General features: G+C 39.3%; 1 pseudogene; it reads right to left on the bottom strand.

Annotated features, from left to right (window-relative positions):
* Positions 1-7,342: 7,342 nt before the first annotated feature.
* LOC125118911 (serine/threonine-protein kinase 16-like) lies at positions 7,343-7,885 on the bottom strand (annotated as a pseudogene).
* Between the last annotated feature and the right edge of the window lie 405 nt (positions 7,886-8,290).

Genomic DNA, 8,290 nt, shown 5'->3' with positions numbered 1-8,290 from the left:
ATTCCTTGAGAACCTAAAACTCATTCACTCACTCATTCATTTATACCAGCAGTAATTCCTTGAGAACCTAAAACTCTAACTACAACTAATAATAAATAATTTTTGTCCTTTTGGATCAACTACTCGCCTGTCCCCCAAGAGTGCATGACTAGCCAAGGGCCCTGCTCCAGAATCCAAAGCCAAGAACTTCCCTTTGTTCATTGCCATTTCTTCACCAAGGCAAATATATGTCAGACCTCTGCCTTCAAGGAACCTCAGTATTATAAAAAGATCATTCCCCAAAGCTGAATTTAAAAAACTCAAAATATAGGAAGATTCAAGTCATTTTTTTCTACACATTTTTCCTTCCAGTGTATTACTCATACATGCCCAACAGAAGCTAAATTTATCTATTTCTCCCAGCTAAGCCATCTGTTGCATGTAAACATCAATGATGCATGCATTTAGTTAATTATGGCTCTCAAAAAAAAAAAAAAATCTGACAACCAAGGGACATTCAGTGTTAGGTGTTGGTGCTAACATTACAGTGATAAATGACAAGATCTTTGTGTCAGAATGGATCTGGAATGGGTTTACCAATGAAAACGGAAAATTTGGAAATAGGAAAACATAGGTCTCATGAAAGGAGGCATGCACATCACAGAAGGGCAAGGAGTGAAAATTTTTACAAGTGTCACTCATGTAATAGGAGAAAATAATTCTAAAGTCATTCAAAGGAAAATGTGGGGGGCAAGTCCAAATTCACATACATTCTCTTGCCTTCCTGTGTCCCTTAGGCCAACGACATATCCATAATGAACTGTGTGTGTGTGTGGGGGGGTGTTAATCTCCATTGAGGGAGTGACTCTATTAAGTATGTTTTTATGGTACTCATTCTGTCAACAAACATTCATTTAATGTAAATTATTTATTGGCCTAAATTACACTTCCAGTAGAAATAAACGGCAAATTAGAGTAATGGTGAAATCAGTGTCGTCTCTAAAGTGTATCACCAACTTGTCTATTAATTTTGGTGAATTTTCTTTTTTTTCCTCTTCCTTATAATACCGAATGAGAATTCTTCTCTATGCTGCATTACAAAGCAACCTAAGGTGGAGAATATCAAATCAGGCTGCATAGACTATGACCCACCCTTGAGCATGTAATGATAAAATGAATACACAACATTGATTTATCCTAATTCTTAGAATAGACACAATGGCCACTGGAATCAAATGAGAGGTAGTAAATATTAAGTCACATTATACCCTGTTAAATGCTAGAGCCCAGTCAAAATCATGTCCTCAGTATCTTAATATTGAAAGCAATGAACTGTGCTCTTTATTCCTACCAAAGCTTAGTCTGAGGAATCTGGATAATTCTAATTTATTCTCAGCCATTGACGTTGCTATACACCACATAAAGATTGCAGACTTGCACACATTAATGAGGTTATTTGTTCTTGGGTATCCTGACAAAAACAAACCTACAGAATCAATATACAGAAAATTTAAAAGTATGCATACTTTCTCTTCTGCCTTACAAGCAACGTTCCCACTCCTTCAAGAAAAATCTTGTCTCCTTAAGGAATTCACTCTCAGATTCCAATCTCTGCTCTTGACTGAAGGCACATTTGTCATTCTATATCAGCAATAACCCCTGAAGTAAAGACCTTCAGAGCATCTTCAGCTCTTCTAGGACCCAGGAAAGTTTTTAAATGTTTCTAAAGTATATCTTTGCTATGAATATTTACAAATCCATGTATGTATTTTTTTTTACTTTAGATTTATTCTAAATGGTCAGAAGAAATTCTAAATGCATGCTTAAAATTCTCTATAAAATTCATTGTAATTTTTTTCAAGCAAAATACCCCATCAATACCCTGTATTTCTATTCATCTAGGACACTAAGAATTGTAAAAGTTACCATTGGTTCAATAACATCTTTTTTGGAGAAAAATAGGAGTATCACATGAATTATAGATAATTATTTCAAAACCATCAATGTATTAGGGGGTTGGGAGTTCCCTTGTGGCTGGCTCAGAGGGTTAAGAACCCAACTAGTATCCATGAGGATGCAGATTCGATCCCCAGCCTTGCTCAGTGGGTTAAGGATCTGGCATTGCCGTGAGCTGTGGTGTAGGTCACAGATGTGGCTCGGATCTGGCGTTGCTGTAGCCGTGGTGTAGGCTGGCAGCTGCAGCTCTGATTCGACCCCTAGTCTGGGAACTTCCATATGCTACACGTGAGACCCTAAAAATTAAATATATATATATACAGGAGTTGCCGACGTGGCTCAGTGGTTAATGAATTCGACTAGGAACCATGAGGTTGTGGGTTCGATCCCTGGCCTTGCTCAGTGGGTTAAGGATCCGGTGGTGTAGGTTGCCAATGCGGCTCGGATCCCGCATTGCTGTGGCTGTGGTGTCAGCTGGTGGTTATGGCTCCAATTCGACCCCTGGCCTGGGAACCTCCATATGCTGAGGGAGCTGTCCAAGAAATGGCAAAAAGACAAAAATAAATAAATAAATAAATTAAAAAACCCAAAATATATGTGTTAATGTATATTTTATAATTATATACATACATATATATTTATGTTTCCTTATTTGTGTATATATATATTTTCCCCTTATACATTTACATGTTTGTTAGTAGTTTTCATGATAATCTGTTCAATCTACATTTGAGAATTGAGAATAGGCAGAGTAGTCTCTGTAAGCTTAATCAAGAAGCATATGCAATTTATTTGGCTGACTATACGATACGTGTGTTTCATTTATCTTTAAGGTTTAGAGTAATAATACACACACACCTGAACTTCCTGTTAGTGAACCAAAGCAGGCTTGATTTTACATTAAGCCTCCTATGGCTACACTCTAATGGACAGTCTAGGGTTAGGTGACTTGGTGAGGAAGTGGACTGGAGTAAAGAGGATGAGGGGATATGGGGGATTACTGTCGAATAGAATGGTGGCTGATACCATATCTACAGGCCCATTAAATAGCTTAGAAACTTCATTTTTTAAAAACTATTTACCAACATCCCTAAAGAAAAGAATAAGTAATTGCATTTTGAAGAAATGATCATAATCTTTGGCTGGGGTAAATTAAGCAAAGAGCTAAGTTGTCTCTTACTTGCTGTATTTATTTCCTATTGATGCTATAACAAATGACCACAAACTTGATGGCTTAAGACAACACAAATTTATTATAATTCACAGTTCTGGAGATCAAAAATCTGAAATGGGCCCATTGGGCTGGAAAAAAAAAAGTGTCAATAGAGCTTCCTTTCTTCTGGAGCCTCTGGGAGACAATCTGTTTTCCTTGCCCTTTTCAGTGTCTGGAGGTTACTTGTATTCCTTGGATCATGGTGGCTCCTCACATCACCCCAGTCTCTCCTTCTATTGCCACATCTCTTTCTCCTTATCTGCTTCATTCACCACATCTCCATCCCTACCTGACTCTTCTGTCTCCCTCCTTCCCTTATAAGAGCCCTTTTGATAACATTGGGCTCACCCACATAATCCATGATAAACTCCCCATCTCAAGGTACTTAATCACATTGGCAAACTCCCTTTTGCCCTGTCAGGTAAAGTATTGGGAGGTTGTAGAAATTAGGATATGGACATCTTTAGGGGTGATCATTCTGTCTCCCGTAGTTGCTTTCTGTGTTTCTTCTCCATTCCTCTTAAAATGGAAGCTCTCAAGTGATGTTCTATAGTCCATCAGCAAAGAGCAAGATTCTCTGAACTCCAGTGGATCTTCTGTTACATCACTCTTTGTAGTGTGACAAAGTCAAGACCTCAGACTGTGGAAAAGCAGATAGGCACCACCTAGAACTTGTTAGAAATACAAATTCTTGGGCAAAAATCAGGAACTCTGGGGATGTGGTCCTCCAGGCGATTCATGCTTAAGTTAGGGAACCACTGATCTAGACTTAGATTTCTGATGTGTATTATTTGCATTAGGCTTCATTATTTTAAATCAGTGTTAGTCACATCTTTTTTTTTTCTAGTGTGCTTTACCAGTTATAGCAAAGATGCAAGTACTGGAGAGAGTGAGTAGGCCTTGAGCTCTTTTGCTAGGTTAATGCAATCAAAAGACAACAAAATATTATGGGAAAGCCATTTCATATTGCATTGTTTTCTTTTTTTTTCTTTGAAATATATTATTGTATTCAATTTTTTTCCAATTATATTGAGAAATCATTGAAATACAGCACTGTATAAGTTTAAGGAATATAGCATGATGGTTTGATTCACATATATTGTGAAAAGTTTACCACAATAGGTTCAGCTAACATCCATTTTATCATATAGATGCAATAAAAAGAAAAAATAAAAGGAAAAAAATTATCCTTGTTGTGAGAATTCTTAGGATATTCCCTTTTCTCTCCCTCTCTCTCTCTCTCTCTCTCTCTGTTTTTTTTTTTTTTTTTTTTGGCTTCTCCCTAGCATATGGAAGTTCCTGGGCCAGGGAGCAAATCTGAGCCACAGCTACAACTTAGACCACAGCTGCAACAATGCCAGATCCTTGACCCACTGCACTGAGGCCAGGGATCAAACCTGCACCCTTGTAGACACAATGCCGTATCCTTAACCCCTCTGTGCCACAGTGGAAACACAAGGATTTATTCTCTTAACAATGTTCCTATATATCATACAGCAGTGCTAACTATAGTCATGTTGTTCATCACATCCCTAGTACTTTACTTACGTTATAACTGTAAGTTTGTCCTTTTTGTTTTCATTTGGTTTTCATTTTTTAAATTTTTTTATTAATGACTTTTATTTTTTCCATTATAGTCGGTTTACAGTGTTCTGTCGATTTTCTACTGTACAGCAAAGTGACCCAGTCATACAAACACACACACACACACACACACATATATGTACATTCTTTTTCTCACATTATCCTCCATCATGTTCCATCACAAGTGACTAGACATAGTTCCCTGTGCTATACTGCAGGATCTCATTACTTATCCCTTCCAAATGCAATTGTTTGCATCTATTAACCCCAGATTCCCAGTCTATCTTATTTTCATTTTTTAAAAAGTTTTATTGAAGTATAGCTGATTTACAATGTTGTGATAATTTTAGAAGTTTGTACATTTTGAGTGCCTCCCCCCAATCCTCCCCTCCTCCCAATTTCCTTTTAACATCTTTTTCCATAAAGATTTTCCTTGGGGAGCCCCAAGCATTCACATGGCCTGCTAGGTATGAGATGAAATTAAACAGTGCCTATTAAATGTCAGGAGTTTCGTAAAATGTTTCTTATTTAGTATCTCATCATATTCCTCAGCTCAATTTTATAAAAATAGATCAGGTGAATTTTTGCCTTAAATAGGAAGAAACTGAAACTTAATCGAGACAGGTTTCACATCGGTTTGTTTAGTCACATTATACTCAGCCAAACATAGCATGAATATTTTCTGAACGAAACAAAAGAGGAAAGAAGGGAGAAAAGGAGGCCCCTAAGGTCACAGAAGGACTAAGTGGTAGAGACAGGATTCAAAGCCATATCCATTTGATTTCAAACACAACTTCATTCCATTATGCAACATTGCCTCCAGTGTGTGTGCACCTGTGTGTGTGTGTGTGTGTGTGTGTACACTCATATATAACTATATGTATATCATGCCCTATACTGTTAACAGATGATTACTGTAAGTAAGTTAATAATCGTGGATTGTAACTGGTTATTATCAGTTTTTCTTTTGATTATGACAATATACCCGTATTCATTGAGTTACCAGGGAATCTTTTCAAACGCATAGACAAATATGAACCCAATCCAATATAAAAATCAATTATGGATTGGTAGTTATAAATACACCTTTATATTTTCTGAGGGTTTTTTTTGTTTTTGTTTTTGTTTTGTTTTGTTTGCTTTTTAGGTCCATGCCTTACAGCATATGCAAGTTCCCAGGCCAGGGGTCAAATCAGAGCTGCAGCTGCTGGCCTATGGCACAGCCACAGCAATACAGATCAGGGCTGTGCCTGCAACCTACACCACAGCTCATGGCAATGCTGGATCTCCAACCCACTGAGTGAAGCCAGGGATTGAACCAGCATCCTCATGGATACTAGTCAGGTTCGTTACCACTGAGCCACAATGGGCACTCCTGTTTTCTGTTTTATTTTGTATGTGACACATACATAGGCTGGATATGTTTTAAAGGAGGAATATCTATAGTGAATTTTCCTTTTCCCATAAAAATCTTGCAAGTCATTTATTCATTAGTCATACTCTCATTTACTTTTGTCACAACATATGTTTCCTAATAAAGTTACTTAAAATATTGTGTTGACACTTTCGGAAAAGCTGATCCTACTGTAAGATTTTGTTTGTTTGTTTGTTTGGGGAGTTTTTTGGCTGCACCTATGGCATATGGAATTCCTGGGCCAGGGATTGAATCCAAGCCACAGCTTCATCCTATGCCACAGCTGCAGCAATGCCGGATCCTTAACCCACTACACCACAGCAGGAACTCCCAATCTAAGATTTATATCATAGGTGAATTCCATGGCATTTTCCATGGAATGTGGAACATGGTGGGAACAGTTATTTATCAGTTATGATTTAATACATTGGACTTTCATTTCTCCAGTGCATTCATGCATTCATGCCTTCATGCCTCCAGGGATTTATAACCTGGAGTCCATGGACTAGGTGATCCCTGGACAAAATTCAAGGTATCCATGAACATGATACGACCAGTTTCTCTGCATTTTATTTTAAGCATTTAAAAACATTGATTCTGAGAAGTAGGACATAAGTTTCACAGGACTACTAAAGTTCATGATACAAGAAAAAAAAACCTGATTTAACAAGACTCTATTTTATGATGATGTGAGATCGGTGTTGCGTGCACATTTAAGTGTATTTAATGCTTTAATTCAATTTCATAAATGACAATATCAACAGAGAGTTAAAGAACATTACCCTTATTCAAAGCATTGTTCTAGGCAACCAAGACACTTATTCTTTTTTTTTTTTCACATCAAGCTTCTTTTACTTTATTCTTCTATTTATACATTCTTCTGCTCCCAGATTTGGAGGCATATCATGATATAAGCTCAGCAGACCTGCTCAGAGCCTTTACCAGATTCTATTAGTTTCCCTTACCCCATTCCTGACCCTTATCCACCCCCACTCAGTCAAGTCCCCTGTCCAGTTGTTGCTCTTTTGGGTAAGAGAGCATAGACAGAGGTGGAAAACTGAGCTGACTGTCCCCACCCCCGGCTGCCCCAACCACAAGAGAGCTGTCCTGGATAGAAAGGATGGAAATTCCACTGAGGGATGGGAGCTTCTTCCCAAGGCACAGGGGCCACCCTCTCAACATGGCCACTGGTTTGTTCAGATTTGGGTAGTGTGCTGGCCCTGAGCAGGAGGCTGCAGTGCCTCCACCTGACTTAGGAGGAAAGGAATGTGAGGGCGCTGCTGGGGGTCCACAGTCGTCGTCATGGTCAGCAGCTGCCGCAAAGCTGAAGAATTCCTGGTGCTCTGCAGGATGCTGAGCTGGTTCTGCACAGCAAAGGCCACACTGTCATCCTTCTGGAATACCATGTCATGAGGGCCTTCCTCAAACATCGTGGCATATGACACACAGCCTAGGGACCAGACATCAGTCCGCTCATTGATGACACGGTGGCTCTGCATGGAAAAGAGCTCTGGGGCCCAATAGGAGATGGCGCACCACTGGGCCGCCCAGTCCTGTAGGGCCAGAGCCTGGTGGGAGCCCTCCACATGGATGCGTGCTTGATTCATGGAGCCCAAGTCCATTAAAACCCTCATCTCCAAGTAAGATGTTAGTGGGTTTCAGGTCCCCCTCCCCCAGATGCAGTGCTTATTGTCAATGATGACAGCTCCCCAAGAGCAGACACACAGTGTGTGGCACATAGTGTTTCGGTCATCCTCTTCAAGGACTGGCTGAGGCTGCCAAAGGGTCCGTCCAAGTTAAGTTGTCCTTTTCAGGCAAGGTGCTGGAGGTCCAGCGGATCACGCTGTCTTAAGCTGGAGGGAAGCGTCAGGGACCAGAACCAGTTTTATTCTTTTTTTTTTATTATTGTTTATTTTATTTTTTTTTCTTTTTTTTTCCCACTGTACAGCAAGGCGATCAAGTTATCCTTACATGTATACATTACAATTACATTTTTTTCCCCACCCTTTGTTCTGTTGCAACATGAGTATCTAGACAAAGTTCTCAATGCTATTCAGCAGGATCTCCTTGTAAATCTATTCTAAGTTGTGTCTGATAAGCCCAAGCTCCCGATCCCTCCCTCCCCATCCCCCTCCCATCAGGCA

This window comes from Phacochoerus africanus, chromosome X (genome assembly GCF_016906955.1).
Source record: "Phacochoerus africanus isolate WHEZ1 chromosome X, ROS_Pafr_v1, whole genome shotgun sequence".
NCBI classification, from domain to species: domain Eukaryota; kingdom Metazoa; phylum Chordata; class Mammalia; order Artiodactyla; family Suidae; genus Phacochoerus; species Phacochoerus africanus.
The sequence above is the reverse complement of the archived record's forward strand: the minus strand, read 5'-3'. Positions and strand labels throughout refer to the sequence as shown.